The sequence below is a fragment of the Amia ocellicauda genome, chromosome 20 (genome assembly GCF_036373705.1).
Source record: "Amia ocellicauda isolate fAmiCal2 chromosome 20, fAmiCal2.hap1, whole genome shotgun sequence".
In the NCBI taxonomy this organism is placed as follows: domain Eukaryota; kingdom Metazoa; phylum Chordata; class Actinopteri; order Amiiformes; family Amiidae; genus Amia; species Amia ocellicauda.
In genome coordinates, this window is record NC_089869.1 from 73,915 (window position 1) to 98,515 (window position 24,601).

At 45.4% G+C, this 24,601-nt stretch overlaps 6 non-coding genes across 6 annotated transcripts; all 6 read right to left on the minus strand.

Annotated features, from left to right (window-relative positions):
- Positions 1 to 3,011: 3,011 nt before the first annotated feature.
- trnag-gcc (transfer RNA glycine (anticodon GCC)) lies at positions 3,012 to 3,082 on the minus strand. The gene has a single exon. It is a non-coding gene; the product is annotated as a tRNA-Gly (tRNA).
- Positions 3,083 to 4,427: 1,345 nt separating this feature from the next.
- Positions 4,428 to 4,498, minus strand: trnag-gcc (transfer RNA glycine (anticodon GCC)). Its single transcript has one exon. It is a non-coding gene; the product is annotated as a tRNA-Gly (tRNA).
- Positions 4,499 to 5,846: 1,348 nt separating this feature from the next.
- On the minus strand, positions 5,847 to 5,917 carry trnag-gcc (transfer RNA glycine (anticodon GCC)). The gene has a single exon. It is a non-coding gene; the product is annotated as a tRNA-Gly (tRNA).
- A 1,345-nt stretch (positions 5,918 to 7,262) lies between these two features.
- Positions 7,263 to 7,333, minus strand: trnag-gcc (transfer RNA glycine (anticodon GCC)). Its single transcript has one exon. It is a non-coding gene; the product is annotated as a tRNA-Gly (tRNA).
- A 7,305-nt stretch (positions 7,334 to 14,638) lies between these two features.
- trnag-gcc (transfer RNA glycine (anticodon GCC)) lies at positions 14,639 to 14,709 on the minus strand. The gene has a single exon. It is a non-coding gene; the product is annotated as a tRNA-Gly (tRNA).
- Positions 14,710 to 15,865: 1,156 nt separating this feature from the next.
- trnag-gcc (transfer RNA glycine (anticodon GCC)) lies at positions 15,866 to 15,936 on the minus strand. The gene has a single exon. It is a non-coding gene; the product is annotated as a tRNA-Gly (tRNA).
- Positions 15,937 to 24,601: the final 8,665 nt, after the last annotated feature.

A 24,601-nucleotide genomic window follows, 5' to 3' on the forward strand; every position in this document is an offset into this window, starting at 1 on the left:
GGACCAATGCTCAGGTGACAAGTGTTTGAACCGGCTGAAGGAGGAATAAGTACCAATCAGAACTTTAACCCATAAAACATGAATGATGCAGCCAACACGAGCCAATGAGGCACAGACGAACATCTGGATGGCACGATGCAGTCATCGTCGTCTATGCAGAAGGAGGAAAAAGTACCAATCAGACCCAGACCTCGGGATAACTAAGGCACGGGAAACAGGAACGTCCGGATGGGACGATGTAGAAAGAGGTACCAATCTTTTTAGATAGATGAGTGAGTGAGAGAGAGAGACAGACACAAATGTCTGGTTGTTGCAATAATTTGCCATCCTGTTCTATATAGAACGGGGAAAACCATTGGCCGCGAATCGAGCAATGAATTCCTGCGTGGCAGCTGAGATCTCTACCACTGTAGGACCAATGCTCAGGTGACAAGGGTATCAAGTGGATGAACGAGGAATAAGTACCAATCAGACCAAGACCTCGGGATTACTAAGGCGCGGGAAACAGGAACGTCCGGATGGGACGATGTAGAAAGAGGTACCAATCTTTATAGATAGATGAGTGAGTGAGAGAGAGAGACAGACACAAATGTGTGGTTGTTACAATAATAGCCATCCTCTTCTATATAGATCGGGGATAACCATTGGCCGCGAATCAAGCAACAACCTCCCGAGTGGAAGGTGAGATCTCTACCACTGTCGGACCAATGGTCAGGTGACAAGGGTTTCAAATGGTTGAACGATGAATAAGTACCAATCAGACTTAGACCTCGGGATAACTAAGGCACGGGAAACAGGAACGTCCGGATGGGACGATGTAGAAAGAGGTACCAATCTCTATAGATAGATGAGTGAGTGAGAGAGAGAGACAGACACAAATGTATGGTTGTTACAATAATAGCCATCCTCTTCTACATAGAATGGGGAAAACCATTGGCCGCGAATCAAGCAACAACCTCCCTAGTGGAAGGTGAGATCTCTACCACTGTCGGACCAATGGTCAGGTGACAAGGGTTTCAAATGGTTGAACGATGAATAAGTACCAATCAGACTTAGACCTCAGGATTACTAAGGCGCGGGTATCAGGAACGTCCAGATGGGACGAAGTAGAAAGAAGTACCAATCATTATAAATAGATGACTGAGTTAGTGAGAGAGAGAGACAGACACAAATGTCTGGTTGTTACAATAATAGCCATCCTCTTCTATATAGATCGGGGATAACCATTGTCCGCGAATCAAGCAACAACCTCCCGAGTGGCCGGTGAGATCGCTACCACTGGCGGACCAATGCTCAGGTGACAAGGGTTTCAAGAGGATGAAAGAGGAATAAGTTCCAATCATACCCAGACCTAGGGATAACTAAGGCACTGGAAACAGGAACGTCCGGATGGGACGATGTAGAAAGAGGTACCAATCTTTATAGATAGATGAGTGAGTGAGAGAGAGAGACAGACACAAATGTCTGGTTGTTACAATAATAGCCATCCTCTTCTACATAGAATGGGGAAAACCATTGGCCGCGAATCAAGCAACAACCTCCCGAGTGGAAGGTGAGATATCTACCACTGTAGCACAAATGCTCAGGTGACAAGGGTTTCAAGTGGATGAACGAGGAATAAGTAACGATGAGACTTAGATCTCGGGATTACTAAGTCACAGGTTACAGTAACGTCCGGATGGGATGATGTAGAAAGAAGTACCAATCATTATAGATAGATGAGTGAGTGAGTGAAAGAGAGAGAGAGAAACAGACACAAATGTCTGGTTGTTACAATAATTCCCATCCTCTTCTATATAGAATGGAGAAAAAAATTGGCCACGAATCAAGCAGACACCTCCGAGTGGCAGGTGAGATCTCTACCACTGTAGGACCAATGCTCAGGTGACAAGTGTTTGAACCGGCTGAAGGAGGAATAAGTACCAATCAGAACTTTAACCCATAAAACATGAATGATGCAGCCAACACGAGCCAATGAGGCACAGACGAACCTCTGGATGGCACGATGCAGTCATCGTCGTCTATGCAGAAGGAGGAAAAAGTACCAATCAGACCCAGACCTCGGGATAACTTATGCACGGGAAACAGGAACGTCCGGATGGGACGATGTAGAAAGAGGTACCAATCTTTTTAGATAGATGAGTGAGTGAGAGAGAGAGACAGACACAAATGTCTGGTTGTTGCAATAATTTGCCATCCTGTTCTATATAGAACGGGGAAAACCATTGGCCGCGAATCGAGCAATGAATTCCTGCGTGGCAGCTGAGATCTCTACCACTATCGGACCAATGGTCAGGTGACAAGGGTTTCAAATGGTTGAACGATGAATAAGTACCAATCAGACTTAGACCTCGGGATAACTAAGGCACGGGAAACAGGAACGGCAAGATGGGACGATGTAGAAAGAGGTACCAATCTCTATAGATAGATGAGTGAGTGAGAGAGAGAGACAGACACAAATGTCTGGTTGTTACAATAATAGCCATCCTCTTCTACATAGAATGGGGAAAACCATTGGCCGCGAATCAAGCAACAACCTCCCTAGTGGAAGGTGAGATCTCTACCACTGTCGGACCAATGGTCAGGTGACAAGGAATGCAAATGGTTGAACGATGAATAAGTACCAATCAGACTTAGACCTCAGGATTACTAAGGCGCGGGTATCAGGAACGTCCAGATGGGACGAAGTAGAAAGAAGTACCAATCATTATAAATAGATGACTGAGTTAGTGAGAGAGAGAGACAGACACAAATGTCTGGTTGTTACAATAATAGCCATCCTCTTCTATATAGATCGGGGATAACCATTGTCCGCGAATCAAGCAACAACCTCCCGAGTGGCCGGTGAGATCGCTACCACTGGCGGACCAATGCTCAGGTGACAAGGGTTTCAAGAGGATGAAAGAGGAATAAGTTCCAATCATACCCAGACCTCGGGATAACTAAGGCACTGGAAACAGGAACGTCCGGATGGGACGATGTAATCAGTCTTCTTTGCAGAACGAGGAAAATGCATTGGCCGGGAATCGAACCCGGGCCTCCCGCGTGGCAGGCGAGAATTCTACCACTGAACAACCAATGCTCAGGTTATGAAAATCTTAAGTGGTTGAATGGGAAAGAAGTACTAATCATTAAAGATAATTGGATAGATGAGTGAGTGAGTGAGACAGACACAAATGTCTGGTTGTAGCAAATATTTGCCATCCTCTACTATATAGAACGGGGAAAACCATTGGCCGCGAATCAAGCAGACACCTCCCGAGTGGCAGGTGAGATCTCTACCACTGTAGGACCAATGCTCAGGTGACAAATGTTTGAACCGGCTGAAGGAGGAATAAGTACCAATCAGAACTTTAACCCATAAAACATGAATGATGCAGCCAACACGAGCCAATGAGGCACAGACGAACCTCTGGATGGCACGATGCAGTCATCATCGTCTATGCAGAAGGAGATAAAAGTACCAATCAGACCCAGACCTCGGGATAACTAAGGCACGGGAAACAGGAACGTCCGGATGGGACGATGTAGAAAGAGGTACCAATCTTTATAGATAGATGAGTGAGTGAGAGAGAGAGACAGACACAAATGTCTGGTTGTTGCAATAATTTGCCATCCTGTTCTATATAGAACGGGGAAAACCATTGGCCGCGAATCGAGCAATGAATTCTTGCGTGGCAGCTGAGATCTCTACCACTGTAGGACCAATGCTCAGGTGACAAGGGTATCAAGTGGATGAACGAGGAATAAGTACCAATCAGACCAAGACCTCGGGATTACTAAGGCGCGGGAAACAGGAACGTCCGGATGGGACGATGTAGAAAGAGGTACCAATCTTTATAGATAGATGAGTGAGTGAGAGAGAGAGACAGACACAAATGTGTGGTTGTTACAATAATAGCCATCCTCTTCTATATAGATCGGGGATAACCATTGGCCGCGAATCAAGCAACAACCTCCCGAGTGGAAGGTGAGATATCTACCACTGTAGCACAAATGCTCAGGTGACAAGGGTTTCAAGTGGATGAACGATGAATAAGTACCAATCAGACTTAGACCTCGGGATAACTAAGGCACGGGAAACAGGAACGTCCGGATGGGACGATGTAGAAAGAGGTACCAATCTTTATAGATAGATGAGTGAGTGAGAGAGAGAGACAGACACAAATGTCTGGTTGTTACAATAATAGCCATCCTCTTCTACATAGAATGGGGAAAACCATTGGCATCGAATGAAGCAACAACCTCCCGAGTGGCAGGTGAGATCTCTACCACTGTCGGACCAATGCTCAGGTGACAAGGGTTTCAAGTGGATGAACGAGGAATAAGTACCGATGAGACTTAGATCTCGGGATTACTAAGTCAGGGTTACAGTAACGCCTGTATGGGACGATGTAATCATTGTCTTCTTTGCAGAACGAGGAAAATGCATTGGCCGGGAATCGAACCCGGGCTTTCCGCGTGGCAGGCGAGAATTCTACCACTGAACAACCAATGCTCAGGTTATGAAAATCTTAAGTGGTTGAATGGGAAAGAAGTACTAATCATTAACGATAATTGGATAGATGAGTGAGTGAGTGAGACAGACACAAATGTCTGGTTGTAGCAATTATTTGCCATCCTCTACTATATAGAACGGGGAAAACCATTGGCCGCGAATCAAGCAGACACCTCCCGAGTGGCAGGTGAGATCTCTACCACTGTAGGACCAATGCTCAGGTGACAAATGTTTGAACCGGCTGAAGGAGGAATAAGTACCAATCAGAACTTTAACCCATAAAACATGAATGATGCAGCCAACACGAGCCAATGAGGCACAGACGAACCTCTGGATGGCACGATGCAGTCATCATCGTCTATGCAGAAGGAGGAAAAAGTACCAATCAGACCCAGACCTCGGGATAACTAAGGCACGGGAAAGAGGAACGTCCGGATGGGACGATGTAGAAAGAGGTACCAATCTTTATAGATAGATGAGTGAGTGAGAGAGAGAGACAGACACAAATGTCTGGTTGTTGCAATAATTTGCCATCCTGTTCTATATAGAACGGGGAAAACCATTGGCCGCGAATCGAGCAATGAATTCCTGCGTGGCAGCTGAGATCTCTACCACTGTCGGACCAATGGTCAGGTGACAAGGGTTTCAAATGGTTGAACGATGAATAAGTACCAATCAGACTTAGACCTCGGGATAACTAAGGCACGGGAAACAGGAACGTCCTGATGGGACGATGTAGAAAGAGGTACCAATCTCTATAGATAGATGAGTGAGTGAGGGAGAGAGACAGACACAAATGTCTGGTTGTTACAATAATAGCCATCCTCTTCTACATAGAATGGGGAAAACCATTGGCCGCGAATCAAGCAACAACCTCCCTAGTGGAAGGTGAGATCTCTACCACTGTCGGACCAATGGTCAGGTGACAAGGGTTTCAAATGGTTGAACGATGAATAAGTACCAATCAGACTTAGACCTCAGGATTACTAAGGCGCGGGTATCAGGAACGTCCAGATGGGACGAAGTAGAAAGAAGTACCAATCATTATAAATAGATGACTGAGTTAGTGAGAGAGAGAGACAGACACAAATGTCTGGTTGTTACAATAATAGCCATCCTCTTCTATATAGATCGGGGATAACCATTGTCCGCGAATCAAGCAACAACCTCCCGAGTGGCCGGTGAGATCGCTACCACTGGCGGACCAATGCTCAGGTGACAAGGGTTTCAAGAGGATGAAAGAGGAATAAGTTCCAATCATACCCAGACCTCGGGATAACTAAGGCACTGGAAACAGGAACGTCCGGATGGGACGATGTAATCAGTCTTCTTTGCAGAACGAGGAAAATGCATTGGCCGGGAATCGAACCCGGGCCTCCCGCGTGGCAGGCGAGAATTCTACCACTGAACAACCAATGCTCAGGTTATGAAAATCTTAAGTGGTTGAATGGGAAAGAAGTACTAATCATTAAAGATAATTGGATAGATGAGTGAGTGAGTGAGACAGACACAAATGTCTGGTTGTAGCAAATATTTGCCATCCTCTACTATATAGAACGGGGAAAACCATTGGCCGCGAATCAAGCAGACACCTCCCGAGTGGCAGGTGAGATCTCTACCACTGTAGGACCAATGCTCAGGTGACAAATGTTTGAACCGGCTGAAGGAGGAATAAGTACCAATCAGAACTTTAACCCATAAAACATGAATGATGCAGCCAACACGAGCCAATGAGGCACAGACGAACCTCTGGATGGCACGATGCAGTCATCATCGTCTATGCAGAAGGAGGAAAAAGTACCAATCAGACCCAGACCTCGGGATAACTAAGGCACGGGAAACAGGAACGTCCGGATGGGACGATGTAGAAAGAGGTACCAATCTTTATAGATAGATGAGTGAGTGAGAGAGAGAGACAGACACAAATGTCTGGTTGTTGCAATAATTTGCCATCCTGTTCTATATAGAACGGGGAAAACCATTGGCCGCGAATCGAGCAATGAATTCTTGCGTGGCAGCTGAGATCTGTACCACTGTAGGACCAATGCTCAGGTGACAAGGGTATCAAGTGGATGAACGAGGAATAAGTACCAATCAGACCAAGACCTCGGGATTACTAAGGCGCGGGAAACAGGAACGTCCGGATGGGACGATGTAGAAAGAGGTACCAATCTTTATAGATAGATGAGTGAGTGAGAGAGAGAGACAGACACAAATGTGTGGTTGTTACAATAATAGCCATCCTCTTCTATATAGATCGGGGATAACCATTGGCCGCGAATCAAGCAACAACCTCCCGAGTGGAAGGTGAGATATCTACCACTGTAGCACAAATGCTCAGGTGACAAGGGTTTCAAGTGGATGAACGATGAATAAGTACCAATCAGACTTAGACCTCGGGATAACTAAGGCACGGGAAACAGGAACGTCCGGATGGGACGATGTAGAAAGAGGTACCAATCTCTATAGATAGATGAGTGAGTGAGAGAGAGAGACAGACACAAATGTCTGGTTGTTACAATAATAGCCATCCTCTTCTACATAGAATGGGGAAAACCATTGGCATCGAATGAAGCAACAACCTCCCGAGTGGCAGGTGAGATCTCTACCACTGTCGGACCAATGCTCAGGTGACAAGGGTTTCAAGTGGATGAACGAGGAATAAGTACCGATGAGACTTAGATCTCGGGATTACTAAGTCAGGGTTACAGTAACGCCTGTATGGGACGATGTAATCATTGTCGTCTTTGCAGAACGAGGAAAATGCATTGGCCGGGAATCGAACCCGGGCTTTCCGCGTGGCAGGCGAGAATTCTACCACTGAACAACCAATGCTCAGGTTATGAAAATCTTAAGTGGTTGAATGGGAAAGAAGTACTAATCATTAACGATAATTGGATAGATGAGTGAGTGAGTGAGACAGACACAAATGTCTGGTTGTAGCAATTATTTGCCATCCTCTACTATATAGAACGGGGAAAACCATTGGCCGCGAATCAAGCAGACACCTCCCGAGTGGCAGGTGAGATCTCTACCACTGTAGGACCAATGCTCAGGTGACAAATGTTTGAACCGGCTGAAGGAGGAATAAGTACCAATCAGAACTTTAACCCATAAAACATGAATGATGCAGCCAACACGAGCCAATGAGGCACAGACGAACCTCTGGATGGCACGATGCAGTCATCATCGTCTATGCAGAAGGAGGAAAAAGTACCAATCAGACCCAGACCTCGGGATAACTAAGGCACGGGAAAGAGGAACGTCCGGATGGGACGATGTAGAAAGAGGTACCAATCTTTATAGATAGATGAGTGAGTGAGAGAGAGAGACAGACACAAATGTGTGGTTGTTACAATAATAGCCATCCTCTTCTATATAGATCGGGGATAACCATTGGCCGCGAATCAAGCAACAACCTCCCGAGTGGAAGGTGAGATATCTACCACTGTAGCACAAATGCTCAGGTGACAAGGGTTTCAAGTGGATGAACGAGGAATAAGTTCCAATCATACCCAGACCTCGGGATAACTAGGGCACGGGAAACAGGAACATCTGGATGGGACGATGTAGAAAGAGGTACCAATCTTTACAGATAGATGAGTGAGTGAGAGAGAGAGAGAGACAGACACAAATGTCTGGTTGTTACAATAATAGCCATCCTCTTCTACATAGAATGGGGAAAACCATTGGCCGCGAATCAAGCAACAACCTCCCGAGTGGAAGGTGAGATCTCTACCACTGTTGGACCAATGGTCAGGTGACAAGGGTTTGAAATGGTTGAACGATGAATAAGTACCAATCAGACCATGACCTCGGGATAACTAGGGCACGGGAAACAGGAACGTCCGGATGGGACGATGTAGAAAGAGGTACCAATCTTTATAGATAGATGAGTGAGTGAGAGAGAGAGACAGACACAAATGTCTGGTTGTTACAATAATAGCCATCCTCTTCTACATAGAATGGGGAAAACCATTGGCCGCGAATCAAGCAACAACCTCCCGAGTGGAAGGTGAGATATCTACCACTGTAGCACAAATGCTCAGGTGACAAGGGTTTCAAGTGGATGAACGAGGAATAAGTAACGATGAGACTTAGATCTCGGGATTACTAAGTCACAGGTTACAGTAACGTCTGGATGGGATGATGTAGAAAGAAGTACCAATCATTATAGATAGATGAGTGAGTGAGTGAAAGAGAGAGAGAGAAACAGACACAAATGTCTGGTTGTTACAATAATTCCCATCCTCTTCTATATAGAATGGAGAAAAAAATTGGTCACGAATCAAGCAGACACCTCCGAGTGGCAGGTGAGATCTCTACCACTGTAGGACCAATGCTCAGGTGACAAGTGTTTGAACCGGCTGAAGGAGGAATAAGTACCAATCAGAACTTTAACCCATAAAACATGAATGATGCAGCCAACACGAGCCAATGAGGCACAGACGAACCTCTGGATGGCACGATGCAGTCATCGTCGTCTATGCAGAAGGAGGAAAAAGTACCAATCAGACCCAGACCTCGGGATAACTTATGCACGGGAAACAGGAACGTCCGGATGGGACGATGTAGAAAGAGGTACCAATCTTTTTAGATAGATGAGTGAGTGAGAGAGAGAGACAGACACAAATGTCTGGTTGTTGCAATAATTTGCCATCCTGTTCTATATAGAACGGGGAAAACCATTGGCCGCGAATCGAGCAATGAATTCCTGCGTGGCAGCTGAGATCTCTACCACTGTCGGACCAATGGTCAGGTGACAAGGGTTTCAAATGGTTGAACGATGAATAAGTACCAATCAGACTTAGACCTCGGGATAACTAAGGCACGGGAAACAGGAACGTCCGGATGGGACGATGTAGAAAGAGGTACCAATCTCTATAGATAGATGAGTGAGTGAGAGAGAGAGACAGACACAAATGTCTGGTTGTTACAATAATAGCCATCCTCTTCTACATAGAATGGGGAAAACCATTGGCCGCGAATCAAGCAACAACCTCCCTAGTGGAAGGTGAGATCTCTACCACTGTCGGACCAATGGTCAGGTGACAAGGGTTTCAAATGGTTGAACGATGAATAAGTACCAATCAGACTTAGACCTCAGGATTACTAAGGCGCGGGTATCAGGAACGTCCAGATGGGACGAAGTAGAAAGAAGTACCAATCATTATAAATAGATGACTGAGTTAGTGAGAGAGAGAGACAGACACAAATGTCTGGTTGTTACAATAATAGCCATCCTCTTCTATATAGATCGGGGATAACCATTGTCCGCGAATCAAGCAACAACCTCCCGAGTGGCCGGTGAGATCGCTACCACTGGCGGACCAATGCTCAGGTGACAAGGGTTTCAAGAGGATGAAAGAGGAATAAGTTCCAATCATACCCAGACCTCGGGATAACTAAGGCACTGGAAACAGGAACGTCCGGATGGGACGATGTAGAAAGAGGTACCAATCTTTATAGATAGATGAGTGAGTGAGAGAGAGAGACAGACACAAATGTCTGGTTGTTACAATAATAGCCATCCTCTTCTACATAGAATGGGGAAAACCATTGGCCGCGAGTCAAGCAACAACCTCCCTAGTGGAAGGTGAGATCTCTACCACTGTCGGACCAATGGTCAGGTGACAAGGGTTTCAAATGGTTGAACGATGAATAAGTACCAATCAGACTTAGACCTCAGGATTACTAAGGCGCGGGTATCAGGAACGTCCAGATGGGACGAAGTAGAAAGAAGTACCAATCATTATAAATAGATGACTGAGTTAGTGAGAGAGAGAGACAGACACAAATGTCTGGTTGTTACAATAATAGCCATCCTCTTCTATATAGATCGGGGATAACCATTGTCCGCGAATCAAGCAAAGGCCTCCCGAGTGGCAGGTGAGGCCTCTACGTCTGTAGGACCAATGCTCAGGTGACAAGGGTTTCGAGTAGTTGAACAAGGAATAAGTACCAATCAGACCAAGACCTCGGGATTACTAAGGCGCGGGAAACAGGAACGTATGTATGGGATGATGTAGAAAGAGGTACCAATCTTTATAGATAGATGAGTGAGTGAGAGAGAGAGACAGACACAAATGTCTGGTTGTTGCAATTATTTGCCTACTGTTCTATATAGAACGGGGAAAACCATTGGCCGCGAATCAAGCAATGAATTCCCGAGTGGCAGCTGAGATCTCTACCACTGTGGGACCAATGCTCAGGTGACATGGGTTTCAAATGGTTGAAAGAGGAATAAGTTCCAATCATACCCAGACCTCGGGATAACTAGGGCAGGGGAAAAAGGAACGTCTTGATGGGACGATGTAGAAAGAGGTACCAATCTTTACAGATAGATGAGTGAGTGAGAGAGAGAGAGAGACAGACACAAATGTCTGGTTGTTACAATAATAGCCATCCTCTTCTACATAGAATGGGGAAAATCATTGGCCGCGAATCAAGCAACAACCTCCCGAGTGGAAGGTGAGATCTCTACCACTGTTGGACCAATGGTCAGGTGACAAGGGTTTGAAATGGTTGAACGATGAATAAGTACCAATCAGACCATGACCTCGGGATTACTAAGGCGCAGGAAACAGGAACGTCCGGATGGGATGATGTAGAAAGAAGTACCAATCATTATAGATTGATGAGTGAGTGAGTGAAAGAGAGAGAGAGACAGACACAAATGTCTGGTTGTTACAATAATAGCCATCCTCTTCTACATACAATTTGGAAAACCATTGGCCGCGAATTAAGCAACAACCTCCCGAGTGGCAGGTGAGATCTCTACCACTGTCGGACCAATGCTCAGGTGACAAGGGTTTCAAGTGGATGAACGAGGAATAAGTAACGATGAGACTTAGATCTCGGGATTACTAAGTCACAGGTTACAGTAACGTCCGGATGGGATGATGTAGAAAGAAGTACCAATCATTATAGATAGATGAGTGAGTGAGTGAAAGAGAGAGAGAGAGAGACAGACACAAATGTCTGGTTGTTACAATAATTCCCATCCTCTTCTATATAGAACGGAGAAAAAAATTGGCCACGAATCAAGCAGACACCTCCGAGTGGCAGGTGAGATCTCTACCACTGTAGGACCAATTCTCAGGTGATAGGTGTTTGAACCGGCTGAAGGAGGAATAAATACCAATCAGAACTTTAACCCATAAAACATGAATGATTCAGCCAACACGAGCCAATGACGCACAGACGAACCTCTGGATGGCACGATGCAGTCATCATCGTCTATGCAGAAGGAGGAAAAAGTTCCAATCAGACCCAGACCTCAGGATTACAAAGGCGCGGGTATCAGGAACGTCCAGATGGGACGAAGTAGAAAGAAGTACCAATCATTATAAATTGATGACAGAGTAAGTGAGAGAGAAAGAGAGAGACAGACACAAATGTCTGGTTGTTGCAATGATTTGCCATCCTCTTCTATATAGAACGAGGAAAACCATTGGCCGCGAATCAAGCAAAGGCCTCCCGAGTGGCAGGTGAGGCCTGTACGTCTGTAGGACCAATGCTCAGGTGACAAGGGTTTCGAGTAGTTGAACAAGGAATAAGTACCAATCAGACCAAGACCTCGGGATTACTAAGGCGCGGGAAACAGGAACGTATGTATGGGATGATGTAGAAAGAGGTACCAATCTTTATAGATAGATGAGTGAGTGAGAGAGAGAGACAGACACAAATGTCTGGTTGTTGCAATTATTTGCCATCCTGTTCTATATAGAACGGGGAAAACCATTGGCCGCGAATCAAGCAATGAATTCCCGAGTGGCAGCTGAGATCTCTACCACTGTGGGACCAATGCTCAGGTGACATGGGTTTCAAATGGTTGAAAGAGGAATAAGTTCCAATCATACCCAGACCTCGGGATAACTAGGGCAGGGGAAAAAGGAACGTCTTGATGGGACGATGTAGAAAGAGGTACCAATCTTTACAGATAGATGAGTGAGTGAGAGAGAGAGAGAGACAGACACAAATGTCTGGTTGTTACAATAATAGCCATCCTCTTCTACATAGAATGGGGAAAATCATTGGCCGCGAATCAAGCAACAACCTCCCGAGTGGAAGGTGAGATCTCTACCACTGTTGGACCAATGGTCAGGTGACAAGGGTTTGAAATGGTTGAACGATGAATAAGTACCAATCAGACCATGACCTCGGGATTACTAAGGCGCAGGAAACAGGAACGTCCGGATGGGATGATGTAGAAAGAAGTACCAATCATTATAGATTGATGAGTGAGTGAGTGAAAGAGAGAGAGAGACAGACACAAATGTCTGGTTGTTACAATAATAGCCATCCTCTTCTACATACAATTTGGAAAACCATTGGCCGCGAATTAAGCAACAACCTCCCGAGTGGCAGGTGAGATCTCTACCACTGTCGGACCAATGCTCAGGTGACAAGGGTTTCAAGTGGATGAACGAGGAATAAGTAACGATGAGACTTAGATCTCGGGATTACTAAGTCACAGGTTACAGTAACGTCCGGATGGGATGATGTAGAAAGAAGTACCAATCATTATAGATAGATGAGTGAGTGAGTGAAAGAGAGAGAGAGAGAGACAGACACAAATGTCTGGTTGTTACAATAATTCCCATCCTCTTCTATATAGAACGGAGAAAAAAATTGGCCACGAATCAAGCAGACACCTCCGAGTGGCAGGTGAGATCTCTACCACTGTAGGACCAATTCTCAGGTGATAGGTGTTTGAACCGGCTGAAGGAGGAATAAATACCAATCAGAACTTTAACCCATAAAACATGAATGATTCAGCCAACACGAGCCAATGACGCACAGACGAACCTCTGGATGGCACGATGCAGTCATCATCGTCTATGCAGAAGGAGGAAAAAGTTCCAATCAGACCCAGACCTCAGGATTACAAAGGCGCGGGTATCAGGAACGTCCAGATGGGACGAAGTAGAAAGAAGTACCAATCATTATAAATTGATGACAGAGTAAGTGAGAGAGAAAGAGAGAGACAGACACAAATGTCTGGTTGTTGCAATGATTTGCCATCCTCTTCTATATAGAACGAGGAAAACCATTGGCCGCGAATCAAGCAAAGGCCTCCCGAGTGGCAGGTGAGGCCTGTACGTCTGTAGGACCAATGCTCAGGTGACAAGGGTTTCGAGTAGTTGAACAAGGAATAAGTACCAATCAGACCAAGACCTCGGGATTACTAAGGCGCGGGAAACAGGAACGTATGTATGGGATGATGTAGAAAGAGGTACCAATCTTTATAGATAGATGAGTGAGTGAGAGAGAGAGACAGACACAAATGTCTGGTTGTTGCAATTATTTGCCATCCTGTTCTATATAGAACGGGGAAAACCATTGGCCGCGAATCAAGCAATGAATTCCCGAGTGGCAGCTGAGATCTCTACCACTGTGGGACCAATGCTCAGGTGACATGGGTTTCAAATGGTTGAAAGAGGAATAAGTTCCAATCATACCCAGACCTCGGGATAACTAGGGCAGGGGAAAAAGGAACGTCTTGATGGGACGATGTAGAAAGAGGTACCAATCTTTACAGATAGATGAGTGAGTGAGAGAGAGAGAGAGACAGACACAAATGTCTGGTTGTTACAATAATAGCCATCCTCTTCTACATAGAATGGAGAAAATCATTGGCCGCGAATCAAGCAACAACCTCCCGAGTGGAAGGTGAGATCTCTACCACTGTTGGACCAATGGTCAGGTGACAAGGGTTTGAAATGGTTGAACGATGAATAAGTACCAATCAGACCATGACCTCGGGATTACTAAGGCGCAGGAAACAGGAACGTCCGGATGGGATGATGTAGAAAGAAGTACCAATCATTATAGATTGATGAGTGAGTGAGTGAAAGAGAGAGAGAGACAGACACAAATGTCTGGTTGTTACAATAATAGCCATCCTCTTCTACATACAATTTGGAAAACCATTGGCCGCGAATTAAGCAACAACCTCCCGAGTGGCAGGTGAGATCTCTACCACTGTCGGACCAATGCTCAGGTGACAAGGGTTTCAAGTGGATGAACGAGGAATAAGTACCGATGAGACTTAGATCTCGGGATTACTAAGTCAGGGTTACAGTAACGCCCGTATGGGACGATGTAATCATTGTCGTCTTTGCAGAACGAGGAAAATGCATTGGCCGGGAATCGAACCTGGGCCTCCCGCGTGGCAGGCGAGAATTCTACCACTGAACAACCAATGCTCAGGTTATGAAAATCTTAAGTGGTTGAATGGGAAAGAAGTACTAATCATTATAGATAATAGGATAGATGAGTGACTGAGTGAGACAGACACAAATGTCTGGTTGTTGCAATTATTTGCCATCCTCTACTATATAGAACGAGGAAAACCATTGGCCGCGAATCAAGTAAAGGCCTCCCGAGTGGCAGGTGAGGTCTCTACGTCTGTAGGACCAATGCTCAGGTGACAAGGGTTTCGAGTAGTTGAACAAGGAATAAGTAACAATCATTATAGATAGATGAGTGAGTGAGTGAAAGAGAGAGAGAGACAGACACAAATGTCTGGTTGTTACAATAATAGCCATCCTCTTCTACATAGAATGGGGAAAACCATTGGCCGCGAATCAAGCAAAACCTCCCTAGTGGAAGGTGAGATCTCTACCACTGTCGGACCAATGGTCAGGTGACAAGGGTTTCAAATGGTTGAACGATGAATAAGTACCAATCAGACTTAGACCTCAGGATTACTAAGGCGCGGGTATCAGGAACGTCCAGATGGGACGAAGTAGAAAGAAGTACCAATCATTATAGATAGATGACTGAGTTAGTGAGAGAGAGAGACAGACACAAATGTCTGGTTGTTACAATAATAGCCATCCTCTTCTATATAGATCGGGGATAACCATTGTCCGCGAATCAAGCAACAACCTCCCGAGTGGTAGGTGAGATCGCTACCACTGTCGGACCAATGCTCAGGTGACAAGGGTTTCAAGTGGAAGAAAGAGGAATAAGTTCCAATCATACCCAGACCTCGGGATAACTAAGGCACTGGAAACAGGAACGTCCGGATGGGACGATATAGAAAGAGGTACCAATCTTTATAGATAGATGAGTGAGTGAGAGAGAGAGACAGACACAAATGTCTGGTTGTTACAATAATGGCCATCCTCTTGTACATAGAATGGGGAAAACCATTGGCCGCTAATGAAGCAACAACCTCCCGAGTGGCAGGTGAGATCTCTACCACTGTCGAACCAATGCTCAGGCGACAAGGGTTTCAAGTGGATGAACGAGGAATAAGTACCGATGAAACTTAGATCTCGGGATTACTAAATCAGGGTTACAGTAACGCCCGTATGGGACGATGTAATCATTGTCTTCTTTGCAGAACGAGGAAAATGCATTGGCCGGGAATCGAACCCGGGCCTCCCGCGTGGCAGGCGAGAATTCTACCACTGAACAACCAATGCTCAGGTTATGAAAATCTTAAGTGGTTGAATGGGAAAGAAGTACTAATCATTAAAGATAATTGGATAGATGAGTGAGTGAGTGAGACAGACACAAATGTCTGGTTGTAGCAATTATTTGCCATCCTCTACTATATAGAACGGGGAAAACCATTGGCCGCGAATCAAGCAGACACCTCCCGAGTGGCAGGTGAGATCTCTACCACTGTAGGACCAATGCTCAGGTGACAAGTGTTTGAACCGGCTGAAGGAGGAATAAGTACCAATCAGAACTTTAACCCATAAAACATGAATGATGCAGCCAACACGAGCCAATGAGGCACAGACGAACCTCTGGATGGCACGATGCAGTCATCATCGTCTATGCAGAAGGCGGAAAAAGTACCAATCAGACCCAGACCTCGGGATAACTAAGGCACGGGAAACAGGAACGTCCGGATGGGACGATGTAGAAAGAGGTACCAATCTTTATAGATAGATGAGTGAGTGAGAGAGAGAGACAGACACAAATGTCTGGTTGTTGCAATTATTTGCCATCCTGTTCTATATAGAAGGGGGAAAACCAATGGCCGCGAATCGAGCAATGAATTCCTGCGTGGCAGCTGAGATCTCTACCACTGTAGGACCAATGCTCAGGTGACAAGGGTATCAAGTGGATGAACGAGGAATAAGTACCAATCAGACCAAGACCTCGGGATTACTAAGGCGCGGGAAACAGGAACGTCCGGATGGGACGATGTAGAAAGAGGTACCAATCTTTATAGATAGATGAGTGAGTGAGAGAGAGAGACAGACACAAATGTGTGGTTGTTACAATAATAGCCATCCTCTTCTATATAGATCGGGGATAACCATTGGCCGCGAATCAAGCAACAACCTCCCGAGTGGAAGGTGAGATATCTACCACTGTAGCACAAATGCTCAGGTGACAAGGGTTTCAAGTGGATGAACGAGGAATAAGTTCCAATCATACCCAGACCTCGGGATAACTAGGGCACGGGAAACAGGAACGTCTGGATGGGACGATGTAGAAAGAGGTACCAATCTTTACAGATAGATGAGTGAGTGAGAGAGAGAGAGAGACAGACACAAATGTCTGGTTGTTACAATAATAGCCATCCTCTTCTACATAGAATGGGGAAAACCATTGGCCGCGAATCAAGCAACAACCTCCCGAGTGGAAGGTGAGATCTCTACCACTGTTGGACCAATGGTCAGGTGACAAGGGTTTGAAATGGTTGAACGATGAATAAGTACCAATCAGACCATGACCTCGGGATTACTAAGGCGCAGGAAACAGGAACGTCCGGATGGGATGATGTAGAAAGAAGTACCAATCATTATAGATTGATGAGTGAGTGAGTGAAAGAGAGAGAGAGAGACAGACACTAATGTCTGGTTGTTACAATAATAGCCATCCTCTTCTACATAGAATGGGGAAAACCATTGGCCGCGAATCAAGCAACAACCTCCCTAGTGGAAGGTGAGATCTCTACCACTGTCGGACCAATGGTCAGGTGACAAGGGTTTCAAGTGGATGAACGAGGAATAAGTAACGATGAGACTTAGATCTCGGGATTACTAAGTCACAGGTTACAGTAACGTCCGGATGGGATGATGTAGAAAGAAGTACCAATCATTATAGATAGATGAGTGAGTGAGTGAAAGAGAGAGAGAGAGACAGACACAAATGTCTGGTTGTTACAATAATTCCCATCCTCTTCTATATAGAACGGAGAAAAAAATTGGCCACGAATCAAGCAGACACCTCTGAGTGGCAGGTGAGATCTCTACCACTGTAGGACCAATTCTCAGGTGATAGGTGTTTGAACCGGCTGAAGGAGGAATAAGTACCAATCAGAACTTTAACCCATAAAACATGAATGATTCAGCCAACATGAGCCAATGAGGCACAGACGAACCTCTGGATGGCACGATGCAGTCATTATCGTCTATGCAGAAGGTGGAAAAAGTACCAATCAGACCCAGACCTCAGGATTACAAAGGCGCGGGTATCAGGAACGTCCAGATGGGACGAAGTAGAAAGAAGTACCAATCATTATAAATAGATGACAGAGTAAGTGAGAGAGAGAGAGAGACAGACACAAATGTCTGGTTGTTGCAATGATTTGCCATCCTCTACTATATAGAACGAGGAAAACCATTGGCCGCGAATCAAGCAAAGGCCTCCCGAGTGGCAGGTGAGGCCTCTACGTCTGTAGGACCAATGCTCAGGTGACAAGGGTTTCGAGTAGTTGAACAAGGAATAAGTAACAATCATTATAGATAGATGAGTGAGTGAGTGACAGAGAGAGAGAGACAAATGTCTGGTTGTTACAATAATAGCTAACCTCTTCTATATAGAACGGAGAAAACCATTGGCCGCGAATCAAGCAGACACCTCCCGAGTGGCAGGTGAGATCTCTACCACTGTAGGACCAATTCTCAGGTGATAAGTGTTTGAACCGGCTGAACGAGGAATAAGTACCAATCAGAACTTTAACCCATTAAACATGAATGATGCAGCCAACACGAGCCAATGAGGCACAGACGAAACTCTGGATGGCACGATGCAGTCATCGTCGTCTATGCAGAAGGAGGAAAAAGTACCAATCAGACCCAGACCTCAGGATTACTAAGGCGCGGGTATCAGGAACGTCCAGATGGGATGAAGTAGAAAGAAGTACCAATCATTATAGATAGATGAGTGAGTGAGTGAAAGAGAGAGAGAGACAGACACAAATGTCTGGTTGTTACAATAATAGCCATCCTCTTCTATATAGATCGAGGATAAACATTGGCCTCGAATCAAGCAACAACCTCCCGAGTGGATGGTGAGATCTCTACCACTGTAGCACAAATGCTCAGGTGACAAGGGTTTCAAGTGGATGAAAGAGGAATAAGTACCGATGAGACTTAGATCTCGGGATTACTAAGTCACGGGTTACAGTAACGTCCGGATGGGACGATGTAATCATTGTCTTCTTTGCAGAACGAGGAAAATGCATTGGTCGGGAATCGAACGCAGGCCTCCCGCGTGGCAGCCGAGAATTCTACCACTGAACAACCAATGCTCAGGTTATGAAAATCTTAAGTGGTTGAATGGGAAAGAAGTACTAATCATTAAAGATAATTGGATAGATGAGTGAGTGAGTGAGACAGACACAAATGTCTGGTTGTAGCAATTATTTGCCATCCTCTACTATATAGAACGGGGAAAACCATTGGCCGCGAATCAAGCAGACACCTCCCGAGTGGCAGGTGAGATCTCTACCACTGTAGGACCAATGCTCAGGTGACAAGTGTTTGAACCGGCTGAAGGAGGAATAAGTACCAATCAGAACTTTAACCCATAAAACATGAATGATGCAGCCAACACGAGCCAATGAGGCACAGACGAACCTCTGGATGGCACGATGCAGTCATCGTCGTCTATGCAGAAGGAGGAAAAAGTACCAATCAGACCCAGACCTCGGGATAACTAAGGCACGGGAAACAGGAACGTCCGGATGGGACGATGTAGAAAGAGGTACCAATCTTTTTAGATAGATGAGTGAGTGAGAGAGAGAGACAGACACAAATGTCTGGTTTTTGCAATTATTTGCCATCCTGTTCTATATAGAACGGGGAAAACCATTGGCCGCGAATCGAGCAATGAATTCCTGCGTGGCAGCTGAGATCTCTACCACTGTAGGACCAATGCTCAGGTGACAAGGGTATCAAGTGGATGAACGAGGAATAAGTACCAATCAGACCAAGACCTCGGGATTACTAAGGCGCGGGAAACAGGAACGTCCGGATGGGATGATGTAGAAAGAGGTACCAATCATTATAGATAGATGAGTGAGTGAGTGAAAGAGAGAGAGAGACAGACACAAATGTCTGGTTGTTACAATAATAGCCATCCTCTTCTACATAGAATGGGGAAAACCATTGGCCGCGAATCAAGCAACAACCTCCCGAATGGAAGGTGAGATCTCTACCACTGTCGGACCAATGGTCAGGTGACAAGGGTTCAAATGGTTGAATGATGAATAAGTACCAATCAGACTTAGACCTCGGGATAACTAAGGCACGGGAAGCAGGAACGTCCGGATGGGACGATGTAGAAAGAGGTACCAATCTCTATAGATAGATGAGTGAGTGAGAGAGAGAGACAGACACAAATGTCTGGTTGTTACAATAATAGCCATCCTCTTCTATATAGATCGGGGATAACCATTGTCCGCGAATCAAGCAACAACCTCCCGAGTGGTAGGTGAGATCGCTACCACTGTCGGACCAATGCTCAGGTGACAAGGGTTTCAAGTGGAAGAAAGAGGAATAAGTTCCAATCACACCCAGACCTCGGGATAACTAAGGCACTGGAAACAGGAACGTCCGGATGGGGCGATGTAGAAAGAGGTACCAATCTTTATAGATAGATGAGTGAGTGAGAGAGAGAGACAGACACAAATGTCTGGTTGTTACAATAATAGCCATCCTCTTCTACATAGAATGGGGAAAACCATTGGCCGCGAATCAAGCAGACACCTCCGAGTGGCAGGTGAGATCTCTACCACTGTAGGACCAATGCTCAGGTGACAAGGGTTTCGAGTAGTTGAACAAGGAATAAGTAACAATCATTATAGATAGATGAGTGAGTGAGTGACAGAGAGAGAGAGACAAATGTCTGGTTGTTACAATAATAGCTAACCTCTTCTACATAGAACGGAGAAAAAAATTGGCCGCGAATCAAGCAGACACCTCCCGAGTTGCAGGTGAGATCTCTACCACTGTAGGACCAATTCTCAGGTGATAAGTGTTTGAACCGGCTGAAGGAGGAATAAGTACCAATCAGAACTTTAACCCATTAAACATGAATGATGCAGCCAACACGAGCCAATGAGGCACAGACGAACCTCTGGATGGCACGATGCAGTCATCGTCGTCTATGCATAAGGAGGAAAAATTACCAATCAGACCCAGACCTCAGGATTACTAAGGCGCGGGTATCAGGAACGTCCAGATGGGATGAAGTAGAAAGAAGTACCAATCATTATAAATAGATGACTGAGTTAGTGAGCGAGAGAGACAGAAAGACACAAATGTCTGGTTGTTACAATAATAGCCATCCTCTTCCATATAGATCGAGGATAACCATTGGCCGTGAATCAAGCAACAACCTCCCGAGTGGCAGGTGAGGTCTCTACGTCTGTAGGACCAATGCTCAGGTGACAAGGGTTTCGAGTAGTTGAACAAGGAATAAGTAACAATCATTATAGATAGATGAGTGAGTGAGTGAAAGAGAGAGAGAGACAGACACAAATGTCTGGTTGTTACAATAATAGCCATCCTCTTCTACATAGAATGGGGAAAACCATTGGCCGCGAATCAAGCAAAACCTCCCTAGTGGAAGGTGAGATCTCTACCACTGTCGGACCAATGGTCAGGTGACAAGGGTTTCAAATGGTTGAACGATGAATAAGTACCAATCAGACTTAGACCTCAGGATTACTAAGGCGCGGGTATCAGGAACGTCCAGATGGGACGAAGTAGAAAGAAGTACCAATCATTATAAATAGATGACTGAGTTAGTGAGAGAGAGAGACAGACACAAATGTCTGGTTGTTACAATAATAGCCATCCTCTTCTATATAGATCGGGGATAACCATTGTCCGCGAATCAAGCAACAACCTCCCGAGTGGCCGGTGAGATCGCTACCACTGTAGCACAAATGCTCAGGTGACAAGGGTTTCAAGTGGATGAAAGAGGAATAAGTAACGATGAGACTTAGATCTCGGGATTACTAAGTCACAGGTTACAGTAATGTCCGGATGGGATGATGTAGAAAGAAGTACCAATCATTATAAATAGATGAGTGAGTGAGTGAAAGAGAGAGAGAGAGACAGACACAAATGTCTGGTTGTTACAATAATTCCCATCCTCTTCTATATAGAACGGAGAAAAAAATTGGCCACGAATCAAGCAGACACCTCCGAGTGGCAGGTGAGATCTCTACCACTGTAGGACCAATTCTCTGGTGATAGGTGTTTGAACCGGCTGAAGGAGGAATAAGTACCAATTAGAACTTTAACCCATAAAACATGAATGATTCAGCCAACACGAGCCAATGAGGCACAGACGAACCTCTGGATGGCACGATGCAGTCATCATCGTCTATGCAGAAGGAGGAAATAGTTCCAATCAGACCCAGACCTCAGGATTACAAAGGCGCGGGTATCAGGAAAGTCCAGATGGGACGAAGTAGAAAGAAGTACCAATCATTATAAATAGATGACAGAGTAAGTGAGAGAGAGAGAGAGACAGACACAAATGTCTGGTTGTTGCAATGATTTGCCATCCTCTACTATATAGAACGAGGAAAACCATTGCCCGCGAATCAAGCAAAGGCCTCCCGAGTGGCAGGTGAGGCCTCTACGTCTGTAGGACCAATGCTCAGGTGACAAGGGTTTCGAGTAGTTGAACAAGGAATAAGTAACAATCATTATAGATAGATGAGTGAGTGAGTGACAGAGAGAGAGAGACAAATGTCTGGTTGTTACAATAATAGCTAACCTCTTCTATATAGAACGGAGAAAAAAATTGGCCGCGAATCAAGCAGACACCTCCCGAGTGGCAGGTGAGATCTCTACCACTGTAGGACCAATTCTCAGGTGATAAGTGTTTGAACCGGCTGAACGAGGAATAAGTACCAATCAGAACTTTAACCCATAAAACATGAATGATGCAGCCAACACGAGCCAATGAGGCACAGACGAACCTCTGGATGGCACGATGCAGTCATCGTCGTCTATGCAGAAGGAGGAAAAAGTACCAATCAAACCCAGACCTCGGGATAACTAAGGCACGGGAAACAGGAACGTCCGGATGGGACGATGTAGAAAGAGGTACCAATCTTTTTAGATAGATGAGTGAGTGAGAGAGAGAGACAGACACAAATGTCTGGTTGTTGCAATTATTTGCCATCCTGTTCTATATAGAACGGGGAAAACAATTGGCCGCGAATCGAGCAATGAATTCCTGCGTGACAGCTGAGATCTCTACCACTGTAGGACCAATGCTCAGGTGACAAGGGTATCAAGTGGATGAACGAGGAATAAGTACCAATCAGACTTAGACCTCGGGATAACTAAGGCACGGGAAACAGGAACGTCCGGATGGGACGATGTAGAAAGAGGTACCAATCTCTATAGATAGATGAGTGAGTGAGAGAGAGAGACAGACACAAATGTCTGGTTGTTACAATAATAGCCATCCTCTTCTACATAGAATGGGGAAAACCATTGGCCGCAAATCAAGCAACAACCTCCCTAGTGGAAGGTGAGATCTCTACCACTGTCGGACCAATGGTCAGGTGACAAGGGTTTCAAATGGTTGAACGATGAATAAGTACCAATCAGACTTAGACCTCAGGATGACTAAGGCGCGGGTATCAGGAACGTCCAGATGGGACGAAGTAGAAAGAAGTACCAATCATTATAAATAGATGACTGAGTTAGTGAGAGAGAGAGACAGACACAAATGTCTGGTTGTTACAATAATAGCCATCCTCTTCTATATAGATTGGGGATAACCATTGTCCGCGAATCAAGCAACAACCTCCCGAGTGGCAGGTGAGATCGCTACCACTGTCGGACCAATGCTCAGGTGACAAGGGTTTCAAGTGGATGAAAGAGGAATAAGTTCCAATCATACCCAGACCTCGGGATAACTAAGGCACTGGAAACAGGAACGTCCGGATGGGACGATGTAGAAAGAGGTACCAATCTTTATAGATAGATGAGTGAGTGAGTGAAAGAGAGAGAGAGAGACAGACACAAATGTCTGGTTGTTACAATAATTCCCATCCTCTTCTATATAGAACGGAGAAAAAAATTGGCCACGAATCAAGCAGACACCTCCGAGTGGCAGGTGAGATCTATACCACTGTAGGACCAATTCTCAGGTGATAGGTGTTTGAACCGGCTGAAGGAGGAATAAGTACCAATCAGAGCTTTAACCCATAAAACATGAATAATGCAGCTAACACGAGCCAATGAGGCACAGACGAACCTCTGGATGGCACGATGCAGTCATCATCGTCTATGCAGAAGGAGGAAAAAGTACCAATCAGACCCAGACCTCAGGATTACAAAGGCGCGGGTATCAGGAACGTCCAGATGGGACGACGTAGAAAGAAGTACCAATCATTATAAATAGATGACTGAGTTAGTGAGAGAGAGAGACAGACACAAATGTCTGGTTGTTACAATAATAGCCATGCTCTTCTATATAGATCGAGGATAACCATTGGCCGCGAATCAAGCAACAACCTCCCGAGTGGCAGGTGAGATCTCTAATACTGTCGGACCAAAGGACAGGTGACAAGGGTTTGAAATGGTTGAACGATGAATAAGTACCAATCAGACCAAGACCTCGGGATTACTAAGGCGCGGGAAACAGGAACGTCCGGATGGGATGATGTAGAAAGAAGTACCAATCATTATAGATAGATGAGTGAGTGAGTGACAGAGAGAGAGAGACAAATGTCTGGTTGTTACAATAATAGCTAACCTCTTCTATATGGATCGGAGAAAAAAATTGGCCGCGAATCAAGCAGACACCTCCCGAGTGGCAGGTGAGATCTCTACCACTGTAGGACCAATTCTCAGGTGATAAGTGTTT